This window comes from Antechinus flavipes, chromosome 5 (genome assembly GCF_016432865.1).
Source record: "Antechinus flavipes isolate AdamAnt ecotype Samford, QLD, Australia chromosome 5, AdamAnt_v2, whole genome shotgun sequence".
Taxonomy (NCBI): domain Eukaryota; kingdom Metazoa; phylum Chordata; class Mammalia; order Dasyuromorphia; family Dasyuridae; genus Antechinus; species Antechinus flavipes.
The window spans coordinates 166,863,287-166,881,891 of record NC_067402.1 but is presented as its reverse complement, the minus strand read 5'-3'; positions in this window follow the sequence as shown (position 1 = coordinate 166,881,891).

Here is an 18,605-nt window from a genome sequence, read left to right as displayed (position 1 = left end):
AATAAACATCATAGGGTTATCTCAATAGATACAGAAATAGGATTTGATAAAATCCAATACCCAGTTCTATGAAAAACGCTAGAGTATAGAAATAAGTGGAGTTTGCTTTAAAATGATTAGTAGCATCTATTTAAAACCACCAGCAAGCATTATACGTAATGGGGACAAGCTAGAACCATACCCAATAAGATCAGAGATGAAACAAGGTTGTCCACTATCAACATTACTACACTATTACTATATTCAATATTTTATTAGAAATGTTAATTTTTTGAATAAAAGAAGAAAAATAGATCAAAGGAATTAGAATGGGTAATGAGGAAACCAAATTATCACTCTTAGCAGATGATATGATGATATACCTAGAGAACTCTAGAAAATCATCTAAGCACTATTAGAAACAACTTACAATTTTAGCAAAGTTGCAGGATACAAAATAAATCCAGAAAAATCATCAGCATCTTTATATATTACTAACAAAGTACATTAGCAAAAGATACAAAAAGAAATCCCATTTAAAATAACAACTATTGATAATATATCAAATATTTAGAAATCTATTTGCCAAGAGAAAGTCAGGAACAATATGAACAGAACTACAAAACACTTTTCACACAAATAACATCAGATGCAATCAATTGTAAAAATATCAAGTGCTCAAGTCTAGGCCAAGTAAATATAATAAAAACGCAATACTATCTAAATTAATCTACTTATTTTGTTCCATACCAATGAAACTCCCAAGAAATTATTTTACAGATCTAGAAAAAATAATAACAAAGTTCATTTGGAAGAACAAAAGTTCAAGAATTTCAAAGGAATTAATGAAAAAAATTCTAGTGAAGATGATCTAGCTGTGCCAGACCTAACACTATTTTATAAAACAGTAGTCATCAAAATCATTTAGTATTGGCTAAGATAAAGGATAGGCAATCAATGGAATCGGTTAGATTCATGGAACAAAATGGTCAATGACAAGAGAGTTGTAGTGTTTGACAAACTCAAAGACCCCAGCTTTGGGGATAAAAATTCATTACTTGACAAAAACAGTGGGAAAATTAGAAACTGGAATGACAGATACTAGACACTGACATACCCCTAACACCATATACCAAGATAAAGTCGAAATAGTTTCATGATTTAGACATAGAGTGATATTATAAGTGAAATAGAAGAACATAAGGTAGTTTACCTCTCAAATCTGTGGAGAAGCAAGAATCTGTGGCTAAGAGAACTGGAAATTATCATTGAATAAAAAATATATAATATTGATTTTATTAAGTTAATAAAGTTTTTGTGCAAACAAAACTAATGCCAACAAGCTTAGAAAGGAAGGAATAAACTCGGAAACCATTTTTAAATTTAAAGACTCTGATAAAATTTGCATATACATTTGCATAATGTATGGAAAATTGACTCAAATTTGTAAGAATTCAAACCATTTTCCAATTGATAAATGGTCAAAGAATTTGAACAATTTTCAAATGAAGAAATTGAAATTATTTCTTGTCATATGAAAAGATATCTAAATCACTATTGATCAGAGAAATGCAAATTAAGACAACTCTGAGATACCACTACACACCTCTCAGATTGGTTAAAATAACAGGAAAATATAATGATGAATTTTGCAGGGGAAAACTGGGACACTAACACATCATTGGTGGAATTGTGAATGTATCTAGCCTTTCTGGAAAGCAATTTGGAACTATGCCCAAAGGGTTATCAAACTTTGCATACCCTTTGATCCAGCAGTGTTTCTACTAAGTGTATATCCCAAAGAGATCTTAAAGGAGGGAAAGGTACTCACTTGTGCAAAAATGTTTGTGGCAGCCCTTTTGTAGTGCCAAGAAACTGGAAACTGAGAGGATGCCCACCAGTTGAAGAATGATTGAAAAAGTTTTGGTATATGAATATTATGGAATATTACTGTTCTATAAAAAATGATCAGCAGGATGATTTTAGAAAGGCCTGGAGAAACTTACATGAACTGATGCTAAGTGAAATGAGTAGAACCAAGAGGTCATTGTACATAGCAACAAGATTATATGTTGATCAATTCTGATAGACATGGCTCTTTCCAACAATGAGATGATTCAGATCAGTTGCAATAATCTTGTGATGAGAACCATCTATACGCAAACAGGGGACTCAGGGAAGTGTGGATCACAACATAGTATTTTCACTCCTTTTGTTATTGGCTGCTTGAATTTTATTTTTTTTCTCTTTTTTATCTGATTCTTCTTGTGCAGCAAGATAATTCTAGAAATATGTATGCCGATATTGGATTTACATATATTTTTACCATGTTTAAAATATATTGGATTACTTGTCATCTAGGAGAGGGGATGGGGGAAAGGAGACAAATTGCAACAGAAGGTTTTGCAAAGGTCAATGGTGAAAAATTATCCTTGCATATATTTTGAAAACAAAAAGCTTCAATTAAATAAATATATCACTCTGCAGATGATATGATGCTGTACTTGAAGAATCCTAGAAAATCATCCAAAAACCTACTTGAAAAAAACTAACTGCTTTACCAAAGTTGCAGAGCATAATATAAACCCACACAAATCATCAGCATTTCTATACATTGCTGAGAGAGCCCAGCATGAAGAAAGTGAAATGCTATTTAAAGTAGGATGACTATTGTTATTTAAAATAACTATAGTTAAAATAACATACTTGGGTGTCTATCTGCCAAGACAAACTCAGGAACTATATGAATATAATCAGAAAACACTTTCCACACAAAGTCAGATCTAAAAAATTGGAAAAATATACATTGCTCATGTGTAAGCCAAGCAAACATAACAAAAATGACTATTCTACATAAATTGGTCAATTTGTTCAGGCTCATATCAATCAAACTTCCAAAAATTATTTTATAGAGCTAGAAAAAATAATAACAAAATAATCTGGAAGAACAAAAGGTCAAGAATATCAAGGAAATTAATGAAAAAAACCCACAAGAAATGATGGTCTACCAGTACCAGATATAAATCTCTATTATACACTAGTAGTCATCAAAACCTTTTGTCACTAGCAGAGAAATAGAATGGTAGATCAGTAGAAAAGATTATATATAAATGATACAATAATCAATGACTATAGTAATCAAGTATTCAATAAATGTTCTAACTCCAGCTTCTGGAAGAAGAACTCACAATTTCACAAAAATTGTTGGAAAAACTGTAAAATAATATATCAGAAACTCAGCATAGATCTTCATCTTACACCCCCTGTTAACATAAGTTCCAAATGGTAAAGAGTGATACCATAAGCAAATTTGGAGAGCAAAGAATAATTTGCCTGTCAGATATTATGAGAAAGGTGAAATTTGTGACCAAGAGAGAACTAGAGAATATTATGAAAGGCAAAATGGACAACTTTGATTACACTAAATTAAAAAAAAAAGTTTTTGTACAAATGAAACCAACCCAAATAAATTTAAAAGGAAGTACAAAATTGGAAATAAAATCTTACAATTTTTTTTTTTCTGATAAAGGTTTCACTTATCAAATATACAAAGAAGTATGTCAAATTTGAATTTAGAAATGCCTGGAAAGATTTACATGAACTGATGCTCAGTGAACATTGTACATAGCAACAGCAAGACTGTGCAATGAACAAGTATTATAGATTTGGTTCTTCTCAAGTGTTCAGTAATCCCAGGCAATCTCAATAAATTTTGTTTAGAAAACATCATCTGCATCCAGAAAACAAACTATGGTGATTGCATGTAAATCAACACATACTATGCTGCTTCTTTTTTCTGTTTTCTTTTTCGCTCTGTGGTTTTTCTCTTTTGTTCTGATTTTTCTCTCCCAACATGATTCATAAAATAAATATGTAATAAAAGTTTATACATATATAACAAATAAATAAAACAAAATAATAAAAAGGAATGCTTGGTGTTCCTCTATTTAATTATATGTCTTTTTTTTTTCCTTTTAACCTAACTGATCATGCTCAATTTTTGTAATCCTGGCTACTTGTCACTAATTATAATCGTGGTCCTTTTGCCATACCAAATATTATTTTCCAAGTTTTATGATCTTTTAATATCAAATTAAATACTATGGATTAAGTCCACTGTGATTTAACTGTGACCTCATAATATTTGAAATTTTTCTTCTTGATTACAATATGTTCTTCTTGACCTGGGAGCTCTGAAACTTCATTATAATATCATTAATAGATATTTTAGGATATCTTTCAGAAGATGAGAGTTGGATTCTTTCAATGTCTATTTTATGCTTTAGTTGTAGGATATCATGGCAGTTTTCATTTGTAATTTCTTGAAATATAATATCTTGACTCATTTTTAGCATTATTTTCTGGTAATCCTATATTTTTTGTTAAAGCTGTTTATTTACAAAACATATGCATGGGTAATTTTTCAACACTGACCCTTGCAAAACATTCTGTTCCAAATATTTTCTCCTCCTCACCCCCTTCCCTAGATGGTGGGTAGTCCAATACATGTTAAATATATCAAAATATATGTCAAATCCAATATATGTATACATATATTGTATATGTGCATATATATGTATATGTATATGTATGTGTGTGTATATATATGTATATGTATATATGTTGTTTTGCTGCACAAGAAAAACCTGATCAAGAAAACAAAATTAAAGCAAAGAACAACAGAAAGAGTGAAAATGCTATGTTGTGGTTCACACTCAGTTCCCAAGTCCTCACTTTGGTTATAGGTGGCTCTCTTCATCACTGAACAATTGGAACTAGTTTACATCATCTCATTATTGAGGAAAGCCATGTCCATCAGAATAGATCATTATATAGTCTTGTTGTTGCTGTGTATAATGATCTCCAGTTTCTGTTCATTTAATTTAGCATCAGTTTTGCATTGTTGGTGGAGTTGTGAACGAATCCAGCCATTCTGGAGAGCAATCTGGAATTATGCCCAAAAAGTTATCAAACTGTGCATACCCTACCAAACTCCTTTTATGACACAGACATGGTACTGATACCTAAACCAGGTAGGCTGAAAACAGAGAAAGAAAATTATAGACCAATCTCCCTAATGAATATTGATGCTAAAATCTTAAATAAAATATTAGCAAAAAGATTACAGAAAATCGTCACCAGGATAATACACTATGATCAAGTAGGATTTATACCAGGAATGCAGGGCTGGTTCAATATTAGGAAAACCTAGCATAATTGACTATATCAATAACCAAACAAACAAAAACATATGATCATCTCAATAGATGCAGAAAAAGCATTTGATAAAATCCAATATCCATTCCTAATAAAAACACTTGAGAGCATAGGAATAAATGGACTTTTCCTTAAAATAGTCAGGAGCATATATTTAAAACCATTAGTAAGCATCATATGCAATGGGGAAAAACTGGAACCTTTTCCAGTTAGATCTGGAGTGAAGCAAGGTTGCCCTCTATCACCATTATTATTTAATATCGTATTAGAAACACTAGCCTCTGCAATAAGAGTCGAGAAAGATATTAAAGGAATTAGAGTAGGCAATGAAGAAACCAAACTATCACTCTTTGCAGATGATATGATGGTATACCTAGAGAACCCCAGAGATTCTACTAAAAAGCTATTAGAAATAATTCATAATTTTAGCAAAGTAGCTGGCTACAAAATAAATTCCCATAAATCCTCAGCATTTTTATACATCACCAACAAAACCCAACAGCAAGAGATACAAAGAGAAATTCCATTCAGAATAACTGTTGATACCATAAAATATTTGGGAATCTACCAAAGGAAAGTCAGGAATTATATGAGCAAAATTATAAAAAAATCTCCACACAAATAAAGTCAGACTTAAATAATTGGAAAAATATTAAGTGCTCTTGGATCGGCCGAGCGAACAAGAACGAGATTATAAATAAATTAGAGGAACATAGAATAGTTTATCTCTCAGACTTGTGGAGGAGGAAGAAATTTGTGACCAAAGATGAACTAGAGACCATTACTGATCACAAAATAGAAAATTTTGATTACATCAAATCAAAAAGCCTTTGTACAAACAAAACTAATGCAAACAAGATTAGAAGGGAAGCAACAAACTGGGAAAACATCTTCACAGTTAAAGGTTCTGATAAAGGCCTCATTTCCAAAATATAGAGAGAACTGACTCAAATTTATAAGAAATCAAGCCATTCTCCAGTTGATAAATGGTCAAAGGATATGAACAGACAATTTTCAGAGGATGAAATTGAAACTATTACCACTCATATGAAAGTGTTCCAAATCATTATTGATCAGAGAAATGCAAATTAAGACAACTCTGAGATACCACTACACACCTGTCAGATTGGCTAAGATGACAGGAAAAAATAATGATGAATGTTGGAGAGGATGCGGGAAAACTGGGACACTGATTCATTGTTGGTGGAGTTGTGAACGAATCCAACCATTCTGGAGAGCAATCTGGAATTATGCCCAAAAAATTATCAAATTGTGCATACCCTTTGATCCAGCAGTGTTTCTATTGGGCTTATATCCCAAAGAAATACTAAAGAAGGGAAAGGGACCTGTATGTGCCAAAATGTTTGTAGCAGCCCTGTTTGTAGTGGCTAGAAACTGGAAAATGAATGGATGCCCATCCATTGGAGAATGGCTGGGTAAATTGTGGTATATGAATGTTATGGAATATTTTTGTTCTATAAGAAATGACCAGCAGGATGAATACAGAGAGGACTGGCGAGACTTATACTGGCGAGACAATACAACGATATTGTATGAGGACATATTTTGATGGAAGTGGATTTCTTTGACAAAGGGACCTGAGTTTCAATTGATAAATGACTGACAAAAGCCATTACACCCATAGAAAGAACACTGGGAAACGAATGTGAACTATCTGCATTTTTGTTTTTCTTCCCGGGTTATTTATACCTTCTGAATCCAATTCTCCCTATGCAACAAGAGAACTGTTCGGTTCTGCAAACATATATTGTATCTAGGATATAATGCAACATATCCAACATATAAAGGACTGCTTGCCATCTAGGTGAGGGGGTGGAGGGAGGGAGGGGAAAAAATTGGAACAGAAACGAGTGCAAGGTATAATGTTGTAAAAAAAAATTACCCTGGCATGGATTCTGTCAATATAAAGTAATTATTAAATAAAAATTAAAAAAAAAAAAAAAAGAAATGACCAGCAGGATGAATACAGAGAGGACTGGCAAGCCTTACATGAACTGATGCTAAGTGAAATGAGCAGAACCAGGAGATCTTTATGCACTTCAACAATGATATTGTATGAGGACATATTTTGATGGTAGTGGATTTCTTTGACAAAGAGACCTAACTGAGTTTCAATTGATAAATGACAGACAAAACCAGCTACACCCAAAGAAAGAACATTTGGAAACGAATGTGAACTATCTGCATTTTTGTTTTTCTTCCCGGGTTATTTATACCTTCTGAATCCAATTCTCCCTATGCAACAAGAGAACTGTTCGGTTCTGCAAACATATATTGTATCTAGGATATACTGCAACATATCCAACATATAAAGGACTGCTTGCCATTTAGGGGAGAGGGTGGAGGGAGGGAGGGGGAAAAATCGGAACAGAAACGAGTGCAAGGGATAATGTAAAAAAAATTACCCTGGCATGGATTCTGTCAATATAAAGTTAAATAAAAATAAAAAATAAAAAAATAAACAAAAAAGCTGTATTTGGTAATTAGTCTGAGAGTCATGGGAGAAGGCCAGAAAGAAATGTTTTTTTCTTTGCCATCTTGGCTCTACCCCCTAATTCAATATTTTTTAAGCTATCTTTTTTTATCTCTTTTCCATGTCAGTTGTTTTTCCAATGAGGCATTTCTTTTTTGTTCCTTCTTCTCCTTCTTCCTTCTTTTTTCTTCTCCCTCTTCCTTCTTTTTTCTTCTTTCTTTTTCTTCTTCTTCCCCTTCTTCTTTTTCTTCTTTATTCTGACTTTACAGATTCTTAAAATCTTCTCTTGGACTCATTAACTTCCATTTGCCCAATTCTATTTTTAAATAATTGTTTTCTTTAGTTAGCTTTCACATCCTTTTTTTCCATTTGATTAATTTAACTTTTAATGAAGTAATTTTCTTTGGTGAATGCTGTGCTGCTTATCATTAGACCATTTTTAAAAATGATTTTTCCCTATTTTTGTGCCTCTTGTACCAAGTTGCAAATTCTCTTTTCATATTTTTCCTGCATCTCATTTCTTTTTCCATACACTCTTTACTATTTTTATCTCTTTCTTTATTTTTCCAGGAGTTCCTTCTGGTTTTGCGTCTAAGTAAGATTTTTGTCTGAAGCCTTCCTTTCATATTTTTGTATTCTTATAAGTATTCCAGACTACTATATTGTTTTTTTATAGTCAAGTTCTTTTTTACTGTTCACTTATTTTCCTTTATTATGAACTTAATGTTAAAGTTGGCTTTTACTCACTTAGGGTAGTAGATATATTGTGTCAACTTTAAGCTTTTTTTTTTTTTCATGCTACTGATTTCTGAGCTAGTTTTGGGGAACTGTAATTTTTTGTGGGTTCAGATGGCATTTATTATGGGAGAGGTGTGATCACCATTTTCCTGGTCTATACTTTGGTCTTTATGGGCCCTTGAGCTCCTGTAGCCATAAATATAGATTTTTCCCCTGCTTCTGAAACTATGACCAATTATCTTTTTCTCTTCAGCCACAAATGTTATCACTTTTCTTGGATATGGAAGTATAACTAGAGCCTCTGCTCCCTTCTGACTATCCACATGCATTCCTTTCTGTCACAGAATTGAGTCCCAGATTTACTTATGGAGTTGTTGACAAGTGACAGCTGCTTCCACTACTAGCCAATGATACCTTGTAATCTTCTTTTCCTGGCCAATTATTTAATCCCTTATTATCTCTGGTTTGAGAGTCTCCAAAGCTGTTTCTGCTGCTTTTCTTCTGGTTGTTTCCAAGGCCCATCACTGTTGCTTCTATCTAACCTGATGGACTTCCATTAGTATTAGAGGTCTTTCCTAGTTCTCCTAAGTTGTCTTAGGTTTTAAAAAATCTTATTCTCACCTTTCATTGATGCTATAGTTCCAAAATTTGATCTAAGGAATTATTTTAAAGTTTTTTGGAGGACAATGTTGGGAGATGTCATCTGGGTCTTGGCTTGTACTATCATTCCAAAATAAGTTTAATGTAAAAATAGAGTTCTTAACAAAGGAATGTCAAAATCCACGTAATTATCTTGGAACCTAAAAAACTTTACTTTCATTGATTACACTGAAACAAAAATCAGCCCTTATTTGTTAGTGATATGAAAAAAAGTTATTGCCTAAGTGTTGGATTAGATTGATTCATATTCCTTCATCTTTTAGAAACTTTGAATCTAGGATTAATTTGAGAACAAGTGATGTATAAAAAATCAAATTCTCAGTTAAATATAGATTTTTTTCCTGACCTCTTCTTTCTTCATATTCTAAATTCTGACACCTTGCTTATAATTTTGACATTACCTTCTCCATCAGGCACTGAATAAAAAGTGCCTAAAAAGAGCTGACACCATCTGGAACTTTTGTAGGTTGTTTGGATTTGTGGGCTTTTTAGAGTTCTACTGTTTCCTTGGTGACTGTTGCTAGGAAGTTGTACAAAGTATCATGTGATTGAGAATCCTTAAAATGCCTGCGGGGAAAAAGCATTTCCTAGTGACTCAGGGACATCTGTCTGTCCTTTGTGGAGGTAATGAAAATGTGGATTTGGTGAAATTTTTGATGGAGTTTTATTTTACTCATTTAATAGAATATATAAGGACATGTTTTTTTGAAGGAAAGTTACATATCAGAGTTAGAGGAAATACCTAATTATATATCAGCATAGCTATTTTCAAGGAGATGATAGTATTATTAACTATACTATTAATTGTACTATCATCAACTGTTGTTGAGGTAATTGAATTGTGTTGTATTTAACTATCTGTGGCCCTATTTGGGGTTTTTATGGCAAAGATACTGGAGTCCTTTGCCATTTCCTATACCAGATCACTTTATAAATGAAGAAATAGAGGTAAACAGGATTAAGTAACATGTCCAGGGTCACAAAGAATCTTATAAGTATATGAGGCCAGATTTAAACTCAGGAAGATAAGTTTTCCCAGTTTCAGTCATGGTACTCTGTCTACTGTGCCACCTAACTGCCCTTTTTACAGTAGTGACCCTTTTTTATCTTATTACCAGCAAGAGCTGAATCCCTGTGTGGGATGTGTGGATGTGTGTATGTGTGTGTGTGTGTGTGTGTGTGTGTGTTGTGTGTTGGGGGGGAATAATCTGTTCCTGTTTTGTTTTGTTTTGTTTTTATAATGATAGACTTAGTTGTGCATATGTATCAAAATGGATAATAAATTCATATCTAATTACTCTTATAAAATAGCTAATTAATATATGCTTTCATCCAACTCCAACCCCATCTCCATATCTTTAAGGGATAGAATGAATCTGTAATCTATACCAGGTTGATGGTAAGTCTCTCAGGAAAAAATAAATCCCCTTCTATTGCAAAGAAAAAGAGCAAAAATAATGTAGTCTAATTTCTCCATTTTAAGTTCTTTGGCTAGAGGTGAACAATATTCACCATAAAAAAATTAATTTTATGTCTGACTTCTAACAATTATCTGATTATTAATTTCAGCTGCGGAAGAGGTGACTTGGACTTGGTCTGAAGTCACAGTCTAGAGATTGATTTTTCTTTTCAAATAAAGCACTTTTTTCTACTAATTTCTTAGATTTCTTTTTTTTTAACTTTGAGAAAAAAATCTTTGCTTTTGGTAAAGATGATAAAATGACAAGAGAATATGGGGACATTAGAGCACTGTTGGTGCAGTTATGAATTTGTCAGTCTTTCTGGAAAGCAATTTTGAATTTTATACCCAAAGATTTTTTTTCCTATAACATCTCTCATATAGATCCTTTTCTTTCCATTCACATATAAATGACACTAGTTGAGTATTTATTACTGTAGCCTGGAAATGCTGCATTAGTTTTTAATTGTTTTTCTTGCCTTAGGTCTCTATCTCCTCCAATCCATTCTTTACTAAAACAGACCATATGATTTTCCTGAAATGATGGTCTAATCACATCATCTTCCTTTATAACTACCTTCATTCAATAAATTCTATTGGATCCCTGTTAATCCCAATATCAATTATAAAGAGTCCTTGTTTTTCATTTAAAGCTTCTTATAATTTGGTCTTTCTTACTTTTCCAGTATTTTATTTTTATACCCCAATAGTAAGTATTCCATCACAACCATATACCACACTTATTTAGTCATTCCCTAATTAATGAGCAAACAATCAATTTCTAGTTCTTTTCCACCTCAAAGAGCTGCTACCAATGTTTTAAAATCTACACATACATATGCAAGTATGTATACATATATACGTATACATATGTATGTGTGTTTCCTTTTTCCTTGATCACCTCAGGAAACAGACCTAAAAGTGGTATTACTGTGTCAAAGAAAATACTTAAATTTATAACTCTTCAGACATAAAACAAGATTGCTCTTCAAAATGATCAGATCAGTTCATAGTTATAATAATGATATATTAATCCCCTAGTTGTTTTTTTTTTTATATTTCTTCCAACATTGTGATCATTTTAGCCAATCTGATAGGTGTGAAATACCTCAAAGTTGTTTTAACTTGCATTTATCTAATCAATAATAATTTAGAGCATTTTTAATATGACTATATAAAACATGAATTCTTCAAAAAGCTGCCTGTTCATATCTTTTGACCATTTATGAACTGAAAAATTATTGATGTTCTTATAAATCTGACAAAATTCCCTATATATTTGAGATATAAGCCCTTTATCCAAGAAACTAACTGTCCACAATTTTTATTTTCAATTTTCTGTTTTTCTTCTGATTTTGGCTAAAATAGTTTTATTTGTACAAAACATTTTAAATTTTTAATGTAACCCATTTTATACTACACAATGTTTTCTATTGTTTATTCACAAATTATCCTATGTATAAGTCTGATAGGTAATAGTTTTATATTCTGATTTTCTTATCATATTTCTTTTTTATATCTGGGTAATGTGTCCATTTTGATCTAATCTTGGTAAATGGTACGAGATATTAGTTTATACTGAGTTTCTGTCAGGTTTCTTTCCATTTTTCCCAATAATGTTTTCCAAATAGTATATTTTTACTTCCAAAGCTTAAATCTTTACATTTGCCAAATAGCTGGTTACTAAAATCATTTACTACTGTGTACTATATATCCACTTTCTTCCATTGATCTACCTTTCTATTTCTTAGCTAGTTTCCAGATAGTTTTGATAATTACTCATTAATATTTTAAGATCTGGCACCACTAAACCTCCTTCCTTTACGTTTTTCTCTGTTAATTCCTTTGATATTCTTGAACTTTTGCTCTTTCAAATGAATTATTTTTTTTTTCTAGCTCAATAAAACAATTGCTGACATTTTAATTGGAGTAACATTGAATGAGTAGATTAGTTTACATAGAATTATCATTTTTATTATACTGGATCTATGGACAATGGACATTTCTGCAATTATTTACATTTGCCTTTACTTTTTTTTTTTTAATGTTTTATAATTATGTTCATGCAGTTCCTGTGATTGTCTTGGCAGGCATTTTATACTTTGTACAATTATTTTAAATAGGGCAACTCACATAATCTCTTTTTGCAGGGTTTTGTTAGTGGTAATATGCAAATGCTGATGATTTATATGTGCAGATTTTGTATCTTGTTATTCTGATAAATTAATAATTGTTTCAACCAACTTTTTAGTTGAATCACTAGATTTTCCAAGTATATCAAAATATAACTGCAAAATGAGATAATTACCTCAATATCCATTTGGGTTCCTTCATTTTTTTTTCCTCTTATGGGTATTAACATTTCTAAAACAATATGGAATAACATTGAGATAATGGGTTTCCTTGTTTTATTATTGATTTTGTTGGGAAGGTCTCAAGCTTATTCCCATTACAAATAATGTTTGCAGCTGGTTTTAGATTGATGTTTCTTATCATTTTTCAGAATTAATGGATTTTAAAATCCATTTGTACTTCTGTTTTCCGGTGCCTTTAATAGGAATGAATTTTTAAGAGGAATTGGCTTTGTAAAAAATGAAATAAAACAAAACAACTTTCTCTGCACCTATGGATATAATCACATGACTTTGGTTACTTTTGTTTTTAATATAATGAATTATGTTAATAGTCTTCCTTATGTTAAAGAATCCCTGGTATAAATCCCACTTAGTCACCCTGTAACCAAGCATTTTTATGTTATATTGTAGTTTCCTGACTTTATTTAGGATTTGTAGCACATTCATTAATTCATACTACAACCACTCTGAATACATCTATGTCTATATAGAAATAGAGATAAATATTTACACATGTAGAGATAGGGTCCATGTTATGATTTATGTGCGTCATGTCAACATTACAAGTTTCTTAAAGACAATAACTGGCATTTTTTGTCCTGTTTTAGTGTGAAGCACAGGTCAAGGATACACAGTATTTAATACTGTTCCAACTTCATAGTCAATATTTAATAGATTTCTTTATTAATTGATCAAGTTCAGTATACTTTGTGATTCAAGAACATGACTAACAGACATATCTTTCCAAAAGCATATTTAAAGATAGAAGGAAAAAACGCACATATACAAAGATATTTTGTTTGTTTCAAAGAATTAAAATCTAAGTTGATACCTATTGATTAAGGAATGGTTGAACAAATTATGGTATGTGAATGTAATGAAATATTTTTGCCATAAGAAATAACAGATATTATAACTTCAGACAACTCTGAAATGATTCATGTGAACTGATGATGTGACATGAGCATAATCAGGAGAATAATAACTACAATAATATTTAAAAAATTAAAAATTGAGCAGTCTGTTCACTAGGATAACCAATAATGGCTTCAAAAGGTTGCTGATGAAGCGTATTTCCCATCTCTCAGATAAGAGATGCTAAAATACAGGGGCAGAATCTGATGATATTTTCTGATATTGCCAGTATATTTACTGGTTTTGCTAGAGCATATTATTTTATAAAGGATACATTTTGTGGGAAAGGAGAGGGAATAGAAATTGGTAGGTAGTAATAGTAAGGCCAAAAAGAAAAAAAAAAAGAAAGGTAAGAGTATCAATCAACCTTTTAAAAAAATGCACAGAAAAAAGAGACTGAAATTCTAAAGAGTAGACAAACTCTCAGAGAAGATTTTCCCTGTCAATGTTAAATTTAATATCCTTTAAAGAAAAACATAAAAGTTCAAAATTCCATATAAAGCCTTTCTTTTGTATATTAAACATTAATATCTGCTGATATTTGTTAATTTAATTAAAATATTTTAGATGACCATGCTTGAATGGCACTAAAGAAATTCTTAGGATAAATGACTAATTAATCTCACTTAATTAATATTCTCTGATGGTAGTATCACAATGTTGCACTCTTCATGCTTCACATTCTTCTCCATTAGAATTCCTCCTTTTTCCCTAAGTACACAAAGAACCTTGTATTAGTGTTCTATGAACAAACAGCTTTTTTGGTAGAGGATGACATTCATTTTTTTTGCCCTAAAAATTATTCAGGTCTGGAGGGGGGAAAAATGTGTGTGTGTGTGTGTGTGTGTGTGTGTGTGTGTGCATTTTTTTCATTTGATATTCCCTTCCAATTTTTGTCTTCTTTCCTTTTGTTTTGTTTTGTCTAGTACTGCTGAACTTGGGGGCAAAAATCTGATTTTAAAGGCTTTTTTCTCAACAGTGAGGGAAATCACTAATTGTCGAATTTCTATGTAGTTCTGTGCAGCTTTAAAATAAATTTTCAAACTAAAGTCCCCATGATCAGATCTTTGGGATACTATCTCTAATGCTCTTTTTGGAGTTTTAGTATGATCATTATCCTGGCCTGAAAAGGAAAGACAAGAAAAAAGCTATCAATAGCTGTTTCCCATAGAAACCATGAATAATCATTAGTCAAGTCCTTCCCACTTTGTATCAATGGGCTCTTTTCTTAGTTTTTTTTTTTTTTTTTTTTAAAGCAGTGATAACTTGTCAGTAGGATTTTGTGTTTCCACACACACACACACACAAAAGTCAAGTACCACTTATAGATAAGTAGAGCTTAAAGTTTGCCCAGGGATTTTTCATTTTTTTTTTCCTTTCCTCTTCTCATATGAAATAAAAACACTTAAAATATGCCAAATGGTGATTTTATTTTTTCCTCTTTCTTTTTAGAAAAAAAGAAAAGAAAGGAAACTTGTTGGGAACAAAAAGAAAGACATGATTAGTATTTTATGATTTATTCCCAATCTGGTTAGATTTATGATGCAATTTTTGCTATTATGAATTAAATGTCACAATTCATTAAAATAGAGCCCACTAGGTCCACTTCAGATTTTTATCCATGTTTCCTATATTAAATTCTTTCTTCAGGATATATTAACTTGGCATCAAGATAGCCCAAGAGTATTTTTTTTTCAATTAAAGAAAAATATTGGCACAAACCTTTTAAAGTTACATTTATGCCCCACAGGTAGATGTAGAGCTACTGAGGCAACTTGAGCTACTGAAGCAATTTTAGTGATCAAGTGTGCCATGATGTTGCATCAAAAATTAGAAATCAGTTGATTTAGAAACCTGCCTTTTACTTCTTCTGATATTGCGAAATGTACAATGTAATTATAATAAGAAACAGTAGTAATGTTCCAGAATATTTTGAGTACATGGAATTATTAAACTATAAGCAGAGATAAGCTTTAGAAGAAAAAAAGAGGTAAAAAATTGAAAAAAAAAGAGCTTGACTGACAATTTGCCATTCTTTTTTTTCAATAAGGTATTCAAGACATGGGATATATAATTTCTAAATACTAGTAAAGAGCATGAGTAAATTAGCAGAATCCATTTTTGAGTACTAATCATAATTATTTCATCTCTCTCACTGCCCAGATATTGCTACCAAATATTTGGCTGCTTTCCCTACCATTCTGTATTTATCATTAAGACTGTGAAGAGCTGGAGCATAGGAAGAACATTGCTTTAAAGAAGGCATGAGTACAGATGTACAAGAATGCTAGGTGGGGCTGATTTAGGCCTAGTATTACCATCATTAGGCCAAGTTGGCTGGATGTGGAGAAAGCTACAATTTTTTTAATATCATTTTGGGTGATGGCATAGATAGAGGTAAATAAGGTTGTGATGCTTCCTAAACAAAGTATAATGGTTAAAGCTATTTCATTGCTTTCTATGATGGGGTTAAATCAGATTTATCTATCATTGAGACTAATTAACATTCTTAAATTTATCTTTCTTAAGTTCTATGTATCATTTGGCCATCATCTACCTAGTCTGAATGAAGATAGCTTAGAATGGGAACAGAATTTTTTGGAAGATAGAAAAAACAACCAACTATTACAAGAATAGGAGGTGAAGTAATGAAAACCTATATTTGAATGTTGGCAGTATCAGATGAGAGCAGGGAGATTTTAGAGATGTTGCAAAGGAGGAATGGACAGGTCTTGGAAGTAGAGTGAATATTGATGATAATAAATAATGTGCTATATTATTTCATAATCACTATTAATCTGTAGGATAGCTAACTGGTGCACTGGATAAAATGTTAGTTTTAGAGCTAGAAAGATCTGAATTCAAATTTGTCGTCAGACCTTGGAAAAGTCACTTAACCCTGTTTGCCTCAGTTTCTTATCTGTAAAATGAGTTAGAGAAGGAAATAATAAACTACTCCAACAATCTTATGAAGAAAACCACAAATGGGGCTATAAGGAATTAAACAAGACAAAAACCCCACAAATCATTGGGTCCCTCCCAATCAGAAAAAAATGAGTAGTTGAAAAATTTGATCACTCCTGGTCCCAAAGGCTAATCAATCCAACCTGGGACTTTTGCTTTGTTTATCAGTAAATAAATATTAAATTCTGTCTCAAGGGTTTGTCTTTTGAAATTTGGGATGGTTTGGTCTCCAAGAGGAAAGCAAAGGAGAGGGGGATCATTATTGGGGTGATTTTGATTATATGGACAAGATTACTAGAGACATATAAGTTTCACAAAGTAATTAATATTCCTTAACTATAGGAGAAGAGCATAATAATCTGCTCTATCTAAAAATCAACTCACTTTCCCCAGCTGTAGTTAATTTAAAGACTTTTCAATTGCCCATTGCATCGCCATGAAATCTCAGTAATTAATTATAGCTTTTCAGTCCTATCTTGGTCATTGATGTAAATGAAAACAAATTGACACACTCTATTAACAGGTACAGGTGTAATCTTACCCTGGAGAAAATAGCGCCTCAGTTTGCCTTAATGGCCGGCCACAAATTGGGAAGTGAGAGATATTTAGGAGTGGAGGATAACATCTAGGTTGCTAACCTGAGGGACTAGGAGGATGGTGGTGCTTTTCACAATAATAAAGATATTTGGAAATAGGGAGAGTTAGGGAGGAAATTTTAGTTCAGTTTTGCATATCTTAAGTTTAAGATTTCTACTGAATATCCAATTCACTATATAGTTGGAAATGTCAAGAGAAAGGCCAAGGTTGAATGGATTTGACAGTCATTTGCATAAAGGTGATAGTTAAATTCATGGAATGGATGAGATCACCATGTGAAGACATAGAGTAAGAAGATGAAAGTCCCAGGATAAAAGGCCAAGAGATACCTAGAGTTAGTGGGCATGATAACCTGGATGAGGAATAATCAGAGAAGTAAGGGGAGAAGCAAGAAAGAATGTTGTTCTGAAAACCTAGAGAGTTAAAGATATCAAGTAGAAGAAGGTGAAAGACAGTATCAAAGGCTTCAGAGAGATCAAGAAGAGTGAAGACTGAGGGGGGAAAAGGCATTAAATTCTGCTACAAGGGGATAACTGGTAACTTTTTAAAGAGTTTTTGCTGAGTCAACTAAGCACTCTCTAGGCCCTCTGTTGGATTTTTTTTTTTTTTAGCAAGGATGCTGGAGTGGTGTATCATGTATCATGTCATTCTCTTGCTCATTTTATAGATGAGAAATTGAGGCAAACAGGGTTAAAGTGATTTGCCCAGGGACATACAGCTAATGTCTGAAGTCAGATTTAAATTCAGTATTGACTGAATCCAAATCAAACACCCTATCCACTGCACCTCCTAGATGCCCATTAGACAGAGTAATTTCTGTTTAATGATGAGATTGGCAGCCATATTATAGGGCTTTAAGAAGACAAAAAAAGGATGAGAAATGAAGGCACCTGTTGTACAGGCCTCAGAGTTTAGGCACAAAGGGCAGAAGAAATAAAGGGTGAAAATTAGGAGGGATTGAATAATAAAGTGTGATTTTTTTTTTTTTTTTGAGGATGGAATAAATATGGGAATATTTGCAGACTATAGGGCAGGGGTAAGTAGACTGGGAGAGACTGAAGTGAGAAAATGAACATGAAATGGGATTGTTTATGCAAGCATAATGATAAACATAGGGAGATATAGAAAGCCAATAGATTTTGATGGGATTAGGGAAATTCAAAGTTCTTGACCAGGGAAGTGGTGTATTACCTGTTAATGGTAAATTCAAGAGTTTGACTATCCTTTT